This window comes from Anolis carolinensis, chromosome 4, assembly GCF_035594765.1.
Source record: "Anolis carolinensis isolate JA03-04 chromosome 4, rAnoCar3.1.pri, whole genome shotgun sequence".
Lineage (NCBI taxonomy): Eukaryota > Metazoa > Chordata > Lepidosauria > Squamata > Dactyloidae > Anolis > Anolis carolinensis.
The window spans coordinates 112467859-112481470 of NC_085844.1; the positions used below are offsets into that span (position 1 = coordinate 112467859).

The window sequence follows — 13612 nt, forward strand, 5'->3', positions numbered from 1 at the left end:
ACAGCCACCCTCTTCATTCCAACTTCCCAGCCCAGAATGAGCCTCGTGGCTTGCAGCAGATGCTTTTGAAAGAGGACGTCCAAACCTCTCCCCTTACATGAACATCCACACCGATTGGTCAGGAAGGCAAGCCCAGGTTACTCTGCTCCTCCCTGCAAACAAAGTTTGGTTGCTTCCAAAATGATTTTTCATATATCCAAACAAATAACGAGTTCATTAAATGAATGAACTCCAATGCTTTGAAACTGCGAGTTCATTCAAATGCACTAATGCGTGTTGGAACCCCGTTCGCAAATCGGAATAAATATGATTTTATTCTGATTTATGATGATTCCGATTAATTCGCCCATGCCTATCAAAGACCAGTAAACAGGACTTCAAGGTAGACATGGTCAATTATAAAGGATAGGTAAAACTTTATATATCCTATCTAGGGTTTTACATAAAAAGAAAGGAGAGAGATATATCCGATATATAAACAATAATAAGTAACTATCTAGAAAGATTAGTCAGGGAATCAAGTGGTGAATTCCTAATCAGAACAAACTTGAGAGCCTCTGAGTAGATGTTTAATATTTTCTGCACAATTGAGCCACTGTATTTTTATCCCGCTCCAACTTCCAATAAAAAGGTATGGTCTGCCCAGATCAGTGGTATACATGTACTCTACATGGAAGGATCTTTTTGGGAGTTGACATCCTTTGTCAAGAGTCAGACGCCAATTAGCGAACAAAAATAGAGTTTATTCAGCAGATAAGCCAAAAAGTAATGATAACACAGAAAAAACCTTGAAACACTTCACTATCAGTGCTTCAAGAGCAGTTCAAACAAAAATATAATTCAGCAACACAAGCAGGTAAAAACAAAGCTAAACAAACTTAGTGCAAACTGCACTTTCTGAGTCCAAGCCCTGCCAGCCGGCTCTGTAGTTTTCAAAGGAACAGTTCCCAAAAGAAAACACCAAATTGGTCAGAAAACAAACAAACAAACTAAGAATGCAGTAGACTGCTTCCACAATGTGGATAAAGCCGAAGGCTCCAAAAGGATGATGAAAAGACGTCATCCGGGATTCCAAGGTCAGGTCAGGAGATAACAGCGGTGTCCAAAGAGCAAGCCAGTAGTAGTCATCAATCACAGGGCGAAGGCAGTAGCAAGGTCAAATTCCGATCCAAGGTCTGAAGAGGGTGCAGTCATCCAAAACAGGTCCACGATAAGACACAGCGAGAGCCAAGCTAGGTGATAACAGCAGATTCAAATCATAGTCCAAGTCCAGTCTTCATGGAAACACAGAGATCCCAATGGTGCCTCAACAACACCTTGCCACACGCAAAGTGCAGTGGCCAAACATTCCCATTCTATTCCCCTTCCTCCTGGTTGACCAAACACTCACACCCAAACACCAGGTGTCCCAAATCTACTCAGAGTCTGAGCTCCACACAGCTAGAGCTCGTGGATCTGGAGTACCTAGCAATTCGTCGGAGTCCCAATCATCCTGCCCATACTTAGCCCCAGAAGGATCCTGATTTATTTTCTATTAGATATGAAGTTCTCTTTAAAAAAGTTTTTGCAACTTTAACTGCTGATTTTGCTCCTTAAGTTTGATATCTTATAGTTCCTCCTGATATGTGCATCTCTCTGCTAAAACCATCATCATTATCGTCGTTGTCTATTTATATAGCTATCAAATGTAAATGGTGCTTTACTATCAAACAAGCATAAAGAATGAGTCCTTGGTATCTGCAAAACACATTTCGAATGAATTGATTTTCTTCTTATCAGCTTACTTCACTGGCCAGAATTCACAGCCATAAATGGAATTCAGTAATAGTATGACATGAACAATCCTGTTTATATATCTTTACACTTGTGTAGTTCCTTTACAGCAGCATTTCCAAATCCTTGACCTCTTCTGATTGTTTGACTGCAGACTTCATTCTGATTAACAAGGGCCCTGTGCATTTACAATGGACAGGCTGATTTTCTTCAGTAGGCTCTGTTATCCAACATATTTGCAATAGAGTCCCCAGTGCCTCTTCCTTTTCTGAACACAGTTTAAAGATCTAGCATTTTTCTCTCACACCATATATGGTGAAATTCTTAGTTGTATAATTTTAAGCATCATTTTACTTGTATGGAAATGAATGCATTAGTGGATCCACAAAACAACCTTGAAAGATCATATATAGCCAACGGATTGCCTTTTGACCACAATTTCTTTAAGCTCTGGTTCTAAAAGCTATATGAAAAGTATATGAAGAATGGAATATACGTGAAAAAACTAAACAATTCTCAGTTGGATCATGTGGGAAAATTAGCTTATCAGAAGTATCCACAGTTTTATTTATCAAGTACAGTAGAGTCTCATCCAACATAAACGGGCCAGCAGAATGTTGGATAAGCGAATATGGTGGATAATAAGGAGAGATTAAGGAAAAGCCTATTAAACATCAAATTAGGTTATGATTTTACAAATTAAGCACCAAAACATCATGTTATACAACAAATATGACAGAAAAAGTAATTCAATACACAGTAATGCTATATAGTAATTACTGTATTTACGAATTTAGCACCAAAATATCACGATGTATTGAAAACATTGACTACAAAAATGCGTTGGATAATCCAGAACGTTGGATAAGCAAGTGTTGGATAAGTGAGACTCTACTGTATATCACATTGGATCTTATACAATAAAATCCAGTAGATAACAAGAAAACCCAGAAGAAACAAGAATATAATCAACAGAGAACTGAAGTCATAGGACCTCTGTATCTCTTTCAGCACATTTTCTTCCATACAGCCCTACAGGTAATTTTTGAGAACCAGCAGGTTTTTAGACCTGAAGAGGCTGCCATTAAGAGAGAACCGCATTTGCTTGAGGGTTTCAGCCTTCTGATGAGCAAACAAATCATTCTCTTTACTTTCATTTTCAATTTCTTCTTCCATTCTAGAACAAAAATCAATTTTCCCTTTCTTTCCTTTGTTGGTTGTTTTTCAATCAGAGCTCTTCAATTGCTTCTTAGCTTTTCTACCAGAAACAACCATGTCAATGCAGACATATTATCGACACAGCCATGTGATGCATTTCCCCCCATTCTAATCCCTTTTCTCTTGTGGGCTTATTAGTGTTATATTGAATGTGGCAGAGACAGTGATCCCATCCTAGAAACATTCTAACAAATTATGGCTGATCAACTTGTTAAAGGATTAGCTTCAGTGTTAAGCAGGCAATCCAATGAATTAAATAATAGTAGGATTAAAAAGCACCTAGTTAATAACTTATCCCATGAACTTGTTATTTCCACACTATGGACAATAATACCATAAGAAAACCCCTACTGAAATAACCCAATTTTATATTTTGCTCACTATTCTTTCCCCACAGTAGCTAAGCAGATGCCTAAGGAGAGCTCTCAAGCAAGACATAAATCTTATTCCCCAGCATATTATAATACATAGTCACCATGACTAGCAGCCATTGATAGTTTTATCCTCTGTGAATCTACCTAATCCTTCTTCAGAAAGCTATCTGAATTGCTGGCCATCACTATACCTTGTAGTAGAGAATCCCACAGTATAACCCTGTCCTAAATTATCTATGATACAGTTTCACTGGGTAACACCAGCTTTAGCTAATGTGAGAGAAAGTACTCTTCCTCTCAATTTTCTTTACATCATGCATAATTTTATAAATTTTGTGATGTAACCCTACCCAATCCCTCCTTTAAAGCATCAGTCAATATTTAGGTTAGCCTTTTCTGTATTTTCTGTAGAATAGAACTGTACACGCTATTCCCAGAGTAATGATACTGAAAGCCATCTCACTTTCTTCTGTGTTGACATGTCAGGAAAAAAAGAGATCAAACTCTCCAGCAAAATTAGGTTAATGCAGGCATGCTTGCAACAAAAAATACAAAATGTGGAGTAACAGAACTGTAATGCTTGCTGGCACATAACATGTGATCATAGGGCCCTTCCACACAGAATATCAAGGCAGAAAATCCTACAATATCTGCTTTGAACTGGGTTATCTGAGTCCATACTGCCATATATCCCAAATCAAAGCAGAAAATGTGGGATTTTATTCAGCTGTGTGGAAGGGGCCTTAGAAGCTAAGAAGGGTCAGCTTCAGTTACTACTTAGGTGGGAAGCCACCAATGTATACCAGGTAAGTTATAGTTCAGAAGAAGGGAACTAACACACCTACTTCTGAGGGCCCGTCCAGACAGTACCTTTATCCCAGGAGCTCCCACAGCAAACAGGAGCGTGGCCAGATGCCATTTCCTGTAAACCCGGAAGCAATCGCTACAAAAGTAAAAAAAAACATAAGATTTCCAGGTGCGGGAATATCACAGTACTTAGTCGAATATCCGGATCTTCACATGTCTATATGTCCCTGCAATCGGAAATCACTGGATTTTGTTCTTGGGTTTTAGATGTTTGTTCCTGATTGGCCAGTTCCTAAAAAGAAAGTGACACTTGAGTAGAAGGCAAAAACTTTGTCCTATGAAGAGAAACTTTGTCCTTCACCTGTTTAATGAAGTTTGTGACAGAAAAATGAAGTTCCTGGGGTGGAACAAGTACTTTCATATTAAGTAGTACACAATGGCACAGGAACAGACACTTTCCAACCAGGAAAAGAATGTCATCATTACTGTAAATAGTCAGACCTTGTTGTATGGCCATCTGTGCAGACAGGTTTTGTGGTGTACTTGTGCCAGGGAACAACAGGATGATGTTGCTGGGTTATACATGTTGGTTCCTCATTGGGTGTATGCTGACAACATGGGTACAGTTTAGGAAATGGCAAAAAACTTACTACTGGCTGTTGGGACATGGAAGTGCTGGAGTGGAATGTAAATACTGAGAGCCAAGGTCATGCAGATGGCTAATAGGAACAGCCATGTATAACCCAGGAACAGCACCCTATGTTCTATACAACAAATCTGTCTGGACAGAAGGCCAGACAGCCAGGCTCTAAAAAATGTCAATAATGACAAAATTCTGTTCCTGGCTTGAAAGTGAATGCTCCTGTTTCATTGTGCAGTGCTGACTTGGGCAGAAGTGGTCCTACCCCATTAGGTTTATTTGTGTGGCAGATACTTCATGAAATGTCGGGAGGGCAAAGTTTTTCTGGCCAGCACAAAGAACGGAACTTTTGCAGAGATCTGCATATCCGTATATCTGCATCCTGGGGCTTTAAAAAAAAAGCTGCCAAAGTTTCTGGCAGAAGTTCTGTGTGAAGTCTTGGGAGCCTCTAAATCTTGGAACAAAGCAGCAAGTCTGGGCAACAGAGGCAGAAATCCAAGGACTAACAGGTCTGTATGTGGACCTCTTCTGAAGTAATGAGATTTTTTGCCCCTGTTTAAAACCCATGCTTTAGTGCTGTCTAGAAGCGCCCTGAGTATTCCTTGCCTAAGAAAACCCTATGAAATTCATAGGGTTGCCATAAGATGACAAGTGACTTGAAGGTGTGCACATAAACAGGCAAATCTCAGAGAACTTTAAAATCATGTTTAAAATGCCTTTCTGTTTTTCTTTCTTTTCTTTTCTTTTTTACAAAATGCCATTCCATGGCAGGTGTAAATGTTAACAGCTTTGTGGAGACCTAATTAAAGTCATTATAACTTAATTGACTTCCCTCTCTCAGGTATAAAGATCCCAGGATTTTGTAGCTACCTGCACATGTTGTTGTTTTTTTTAATATGCTGTCATTCGTATGTGTCCTTCAGAGAAATCTGCCCAAAGCATGCTGTACTGTGGAAGTGGGTTGCACATGGCAGTTCTCAGACAGTATAAAAATAACAGGGAAGACCAAGTTCTAGAGACACTAATTAAAAACTTCAGACTTGTAGAACTGAGAAAAGGTGAAGAAAATAGCAACCAAACAGATCAAAGGGTGGGAGAAAGTCTAAGGAAATGTTACTATGACTGGAACTCTTCAAAACAGAAAACAGCCACAAAAGACAAAGAGGCAGAGGAGGAAGAGATATTTACAATTTTGTGTGCTGGGGCAAAGTACAGGGTGGCATTTTGTTTCTTCTCTCATAATGTTAGAACCCAGCATTGTCCACTGAAACTAAATGATGGGCAATTATATGTGTCAAACCCAAAACAAAACGTATTCATGAGCTCCTTGTCATCAGTGAAATGCCCAAACATTCCATCCAAATAAAGTTGAAATCTGTGCAAGATATATTTAATTTGCCCCTAAGATGTGTAGGAGCTATTTTTCTCTTTTTGCTGTTATTGTGCAAAAACACCTTTTCCTGTAGAAAATAATTGTTTCCACAAAGTGCATTTATTTTGCAAATATGGTTAATTTCAAACTATGAAGCTTTGCATAAATGGTCTTGAATATTTCAGGACATAGTCCTAAAATATCCACCCGGTCAAAAATCTGAAGAAAACTCTCATAATCCTGCTCAGCAGGTAAAGAACTACAAACAATGTAGTTTTAGAAGCATGGGCTCTCTAAACGGCAGAGGAGGAATATTACGTTGTTCAATTGCAGGCTCAAGCTGTGCATTGTGTGGCTACCTAATCCTCTATTGTGGGCAGTTAATAGACAGGAAAATAGACAGGAGGAGAGTGTGTTTTATTCCACAACCTTATAGCCTCTAGATTTCTTTTAGGTAAAGGTAAAGGTTTCCCCTGACGTTAAGTCCAGTCGTGTCTGACTCTGGGAGTTGGTGCTCATCTCCATTTCTAAACCAAAGAGCCGGCGTTGTCCGTAGACGCCTTCAAGGTCATATGGCCGGCATGACTGCATGGAGCGCCGTTACCTTCCCGCCGGAGCGGTACCTATTGATCTACTCACATTGGCATGTTTTCGAACTGCTAGGTTGGCAGGAGCTGGAGCTTAATAGAGGGCGCTCAAGCTGCTCCCGGGATTTAAACCTGGGACCTTTCGGTCTGCAAGTTCAGCAGCTCAGCGTTTTAACGCACTTCCTACTGTGGAATAAAAAAGTAAAATTATTCTTAAACATCCTAATTATATCAGTAACGAGATCCCTGAAACTATAATGGTAACAAATTAGGTTTTAAAAGTAGCATTGTAGACTATTATTTCCATTATACCAGTATGAGAGTCTACATGTGTCTCTATTAGAGATGTGCACAAAATTTGTCTCAAATTCAGCAGCTCAGCGCTTTAACACATTGAGCCACCAGGGCTCATACCATTTGCTAACGGCTCCTAAATGTCCTAACTGATCTTAAATGCAAAGCAGTCGTGAATTCCAGGTGCAGTAAGCTATATCTCAAAGAAAAAAAACTGGCAAAATCACCGCAGAGCATTATACCATGAGTATATGTGTGTTCCCTTGTCAATTTATGGTGATCTCTTTAGTTCCCTTGTCAATTTATGGTGATCTCCATGGATTACTTAGGCATCTTTGTAATCCATAGGGATCATCATAGGTTGACAAGTGAATTAAAAAGAGAGGAAGAGAGACATACACATATGGAGTAATGCTTTGAGTTTTGAGTTCCTTGTAGGTATAGTAAAGGTAAAGGTTTTCTCCTGATATTAAGTCTAGTCGTGTCTGACTCTGGGGGTTGATGCTCATCTCCATTTCTAAGTCAAAGAGCCAGCCTTGTCAGTAGACACCTCCAAGGACATGTGGCCGGCATGACTGCATGGAGTGCCGTTACCTTCCCACTGAAGCAGTACCTATTGATCTACTCACTTTTGCATGTTTTCGAACGGTTAGGTTGGCAGAAGCTGGGGCTAACAGCGGGAGCTCAATCCACTCCCCAGATTCTAACCACTGACCTTTCAGTCAGCAAGTTCAGCAGCTCAGCGATTTAACCTGCTGCGCCACCAGGGACTCCTCCTTGTGGGTCTACCATAGGCAAATGTTTGTTAATTGTGTAAGGAGGCTGGCATACTATATAGGCCATTGGTCTGATCTACCAGGGATCCTCATGATCTAAGAAGAACAAAAATGCAGAAAAATCCACAAACTTATGACAAGCCATAGCTCAAATGTGGCATGCATTCTTCTGGTTCAGCTCCTTGCTAAAACAGTCTCAGGTAGCAAGACTCGGGCAGATCCCTACTAATTTTACTCAGAGTAAGCAGGAGTGTGTTATAGCAACCAAAGATCTAATTCACTGTAAGATTCAGTTTTATCCCTTCAGACTGATGGCTGATAAGATTACGGGATCCTTTCAATGAAATTTCACGGCCGCTTGTTTTTTATTTTTGTTTTTAAGAAGAAACGATTTTGTCCAAGTCTATGACCTTAACAACTCACCAGTATGCCTGCACTGATAAAAACATTGTTTAAATCCAGATCCTTGAAAAACCAAAAAGCTGCACATAGAATCAAGACACACAAATTATCAAGACATCTTCCCTGCTTTCGTGCTAATATTTTACGCAGGGATTGTAGAAGAAAGGCAAAAAAAAAAGTGTGGGTAGATAAGACATGATTGGTGACTGGCCTGTGGGGAAGTCATCAAAGAAACAAATATAGTATGCTAAATCAAAGACTAGGGTTAATTTTAGATGCTTTGGTTATAATACCTCTAGAAAAATTATGAAAGAATTAGTAGGGTTAGTGTTTTTAATGAAAATGAGACAACCAGTTGCAGGAAGAAAGATGTTAAAGCCCACATAAGCTAATTATGGCAATTTTCTTGAATCTAACAAAAAGCATTCTGTTAGTGACATACTTTTCCATAAGTGTGGCTTACACATTTGAATGTGTTTCCTACACTTATCTCTTGTTCGGTGGTGAGCATGAAAGTACTATCTATTTCTTTGCACTCTGTTCAAAACCTCCACATAATAGAGGCCACTATCATGGCTGCTCTTCTCTTCACTATTTAACTAGTGAAGAGTAGAGACATCACACTGGCTGCCAGTCTGCTACTGAGCACAATTCAAAGTGCTGGCTTTAACCTATAAAGCCCTTAACATTTCTGGCTTAGCTTACCTGTCCGAACATATCTTCCCCTTTGAACCACCTCGAAGATTCAGATCATCTGGGGAGATCCTGCTCTCGGTCCCACCTACTTTGCTGGCGCAACTGCCGGGGATTAGAGACGGCCTCTTCGGTGATGGAACTTGTTACAGTAAGTAGTAACAGGATCAGATATATATGTGTGTGTTAAAAAAAACCTGATGGTGTTAATTATTATGAGCAGCTGCTGATGTAGGTCAGCAAGCAAGCTTGGACCACACCCAGTGGGGTATAGTTGTATGAGTTTTTAGAATACAGTTGCTGATGGTTATGCTGAATCTGCAATGACTGACCAGCAATGCTATTTGCTATGAATAACTGTGTAAGTTTGTTGAGTTTACTTCATTTTTGATTTTGCAACTCTGCTGACAAGAGTAAAGATTTTCTGTTTCTTTTTCCTCTTGTTTGTGTGTCTATTGTTTTGGACCTGACTGATATTTGTTTATGCACAACATCCCTCCCTAGTGATATAAGATCTGTCTTCTCCCTCCTAGCCTTCAGAAGGAAAGTAAAAACCTGGCTCTGGGATCAAGCTTTTTGATAATAGCGTATTACAATAATGACGTGTAATATGTACAATGATAATGGAACAGCTTTAGACTACAATTTTTGGAGGGCGTGATTTTAACTGAATGTAAAGTTTTAAATGTCAATGTGCATTAATTTTTAATTTGCACATTTTTAAGCTTATGTGTTTTTAAAGCATTGAACAATTGCCATATGTAAGCCGCCTTGAGTCCACTTCGGGGTAGAGAAAGACGGCGTATAAATAGGGTAAATAAATAAACAAAGGTCCACATAGTTAAAGCAATGGTATTCCCTGTAGTAATCTATGGATGTGAGAGCTGGACCATAAGGAAGGATGAGCAAGGAAAGATAGATGCATTTGAACTGTGGTGTTGGAGGAAAATTCTGTACCACAAGAAAATCAAAGCAGTCCATACTCCAGGAAATAATGTCCAACTTCTCTCTGGAGGAAAGGATATTAGAGGCAAAGATGAAGTAGTTTGGCCACATAATGAGAAGTCAGGAAAGCTTGGAGAAGAGAATGATGCTGGGGAAAATACGACGGTTATCCAGAAAGTACATTATGTTTTGGAATTGAAAATGAACAAAGTATACGAGAAAACATTTACCATATGCAGTTGAAAGCCACACCCAAATACCACATCTCACGTAGTTGCCATTCAAATCTAGGCACTTATCATAGCGATAAATGCGCTTGGAAACTCCTTCCCCACTAAATTCTGCCGCCTCTGTCATCAACTACTTGTTTCCAACAATGGAGGCGTGGCTAGCAATGCAGTGTTTTGGCGATGCTGCGCAGCTGCGTGAAGGGGAAGGGTTGACAATGGAGGCGGCAGAATTTAGTGGGGAAGGAGTTTCCAAGCTCATTTATTGCTATGATAAGTGCCTAGATTTGAATGGCAACTACGTGAGATGTGGTATTTGGGTGCGGCTTTCAACTGCATATGGTAAATGTTTTCTCCTATACTATGTTCATTTTTAATTCCAAAATGTAATGTACTTTTTGGATAACCCTCGAAGAAGGAAAAAGGAAGAGAGGCCGACCAAGGGCAAGATGGATGAATGGTAGCCTTGAAGTGACTGGCTTGACCTTGAAGGAGCTGGGGGTGATGATGGCTGACAGGGAGCTCTGGCATGGGCTCGTCCATGAGGTCACAAAGAGTCCGAAATGACTGAATGAATAAACAACAACAAATCATGGTTGCTTACCGCAGGGGTGGAGTAAGGGGCAAGCAATGAAGATGCAGTTGCTCCAAGTTGCAAAGACAAGGAAATGAAGGATGCACTTCCTCTGTGACCATGCTTCCATGTCTTTTCCCCTTGGAACAGAGACTAGCCATTCATCATTTTAATTGTCCCAACCTCCCTCTTCCCCCTCTCAGCAAGCAACAGTTTCATGGTTTGTCTTCTAGTGAGCACCTTCCCACAGTAGGAAAGAGGACATAGAATTTTGCAGGAAGAGCATTATGTCCCCCTTGCTTGATGCAGGATCTCAGAGAGAGTTTGCCATTATGCTTAGAAAATGGAAATAATGAATGCCTTTGCTGAAAGCTCCTCTTCAACCCTTTATCTACTACAACAAATACCATCAGGGAGACTTTTTCATGTCACTGAGAACTCACTGAGATCATACAAATCTAACATTTAGGTGGATTGGTCAAGGTTTAGGTTGAAGGTTCAATGGCCAAAGAAGACAATATTTCTCTCATACATAGTCAAAGCATTTGGGCATGCACATATTTCACACACAACCAGTGTTTGTATTACTTTCCAAAAAAAAAAATCCATCTTGAATTTCTATGAAATCTCTGACTCATGTCTCCTTCTATCAGTTTTATGCAATCTGATCACAGAAAGGGAATGAGAGTTTTTAGATCAAACAATGAAGTAGTTTATTTTCATTGCCACACCTTGAATGGAAAAGAAGGATAATAAGCTTGGCTCAATGAAACAGGGTCAGCATTAAGGTCCATCACTTTGAGCAACTGCCAAGGGCTTGATGCCATGTAGAACCCAATGCTCATGATTGCCAAACCTTTTTAAAATCCTGTCCTTATATGCTGAGCAGTACCTGGTTGCTGGATTGAATTTCCATTTTAATTGTACTCCAAAGCTCTCAGGTAATGTCATTCTGTGACATTACTGTGAGAAATTCATCTGTTACCCCCTAGCCACAGCCTGTTAAATCCCATCAGCACCAAAGTGAACCTACCAGCTTAGAACCTCTCATGCCAAAATCAACTCTGAAATAAAACACAGAATCTGGGGCCCGTCTGCTTATTAAGGAATTATAACACTTCCCAGCTGATCCTGTCAGCTGCTTTCTTGCTACTGTATTTTGTGATGATGTCACATTGTATGTCATATATACACTGGCATTATAATGCAGATTGAACTACATTATATATATTTTTTGTGTCAGGAGGGACTCTAGAAACTACAAGTCACTTCTGGGGTGAGATAATTGGCCGTCTGCAAGGACGTTGCCCAAGGGGACACCCAGATTTTTTTTTATGTTTTACCATCCTTGTGGGATGCTTCTCTCATGTCACTGCATTGAGCGGGAGCTGGAGCTGACAGAGGGAGCTTATCTGCACTCTCCCTGGGTTGGATTCAAACTGGCAACCTTCAGGTTAGCAACCCAACCTTCAAGTCAGCAGTCCTGCTGGCACAAGGCTTTAACCCATTGTGCCACCGGGGCTCCTACTACATTATATGATAAGTGTAGGGCTCATATAATTCAGTTTAACTGCATTGAGGTGGATTATGACCATACAATACAGTTCAATCTACATTATAATTGCAGTGTAGGTCAAGTTTTGCCAAATCAGAATAATCCCAGAACCTGAGGTTTCAGGACCGTGACCTGAGACCTAGAGATGACCATTTGTGATGTCACAAAGTGTGGTTCCTGGTGATCATACAAAAATAATGTTCAAACAGCAGCCCCTCACGTTTTTCTTTGAATGAGATTTTAAGTATCAGCTTGGTTGCACTTTAAATAAAAAACTTGAAAAGTGCAAGTCTAACAAATTGTGAATATATGCAGCATCTAGACACATGTGTACTTTTCAAGGCAACACTCTCATCCTGAGAGTCCTTTCCCTCTCTGAATATGAGAGAACAGTCAGGCCTTGAGTTCTAGGAACTCTAAAAAAAATTATGGTCTGTATCCTGATTGTGTCTGCTTTCCTCATTCAACAGCCACACTTTAGAAGGGGAAAAAATAGACAACGATAACAGAAGCCACAGGTTTTCTGAGAAGTTGTTCTACATAAATAAGATCGCATATGTATAAATAAGTTACCCACATACAGTGCAAAATATAAAGCCCTATACGGCTTGGGCCCTGCCTATCTCCGTGATCACATTTCCCCCTACGAACCGGCACGGGCTTTAAAATCTACTGGGGAGACCCTCTTCTCACTCCCATCGCTATCACAAGCCTGGCTATTGGGGACAAGGGAGAGGGCCTTCTCGGTGTTGGCTCCCGACTCTGGAATGCCCTCCGCAGAGAAATCAAGCAAGCCCCTACATTGTCCTCTTTCCACAAGGAACTGAAACCTGGTGGTTCCTGCTGGTTTTTGAGTAAAACCTCCCCCCTCCCCGGTTGTCAACTAAGACCCTGCTCTGCACTTTATCCACTCCCTGGCCCTATTATACTCTGATGCATAAGTTTTATCTATCCCTAATAATTGACCATGTCTACTTTGAAGTCCTGTTTACTGGTATTTGAATCTTTGATGGCGTATATTGATTTGAATTTGTAATTTTATGTCTGTTTTTAATAGAATTGTTTTGGTTCTGTCTTATGATGTTATTATGTTTACAATGTTTACCTTTGTTGTATGGTGTGTTTTTTTTACAAGTTAATGTTTTTTTATGTTCATGTTGGAAACCGCCCTGAGTCCTCTCGAGGAGAGGGAGTGCTATATGAAGGTTATTATTATTATTATTATTATTATTATTATTATTATTATTATTATTATTGCCTAGGGGATAAAAGCCTCATGACTTGAAAGTTGAGTTGCTGACCTGAAGGCTTCCAGGTTCAAATCCCACCCAGGGACAGCACAGATAAGCTCCCTCTATCAGCTCCAACTCCATGT

At 40.1% G+C, this 13612-nt stretch overlaps 1 protein-coding gene across 1 annotated transcript in view; it reads left to right on the top strand.

The window, feature by feature from the left end:
• Nucleotides 1-9219: 9219 nt before the first annotated feature.
• The window catches only part of LOC100556731 (cadherin-6), a 295831-nt gene continuing 291438 nt past the window's right edge, over nucleotides 9220-13612 (top strand). Inside the window, exon 1 of the mRNA XM_008119683.3 lies at nucleotides 9220-9297. The gene's annotated coding sequence lies outside the window, so the exon portion shown is untranslated. The remainder of the gene's footprint in view (nucleotides 9298-13612) is intronic.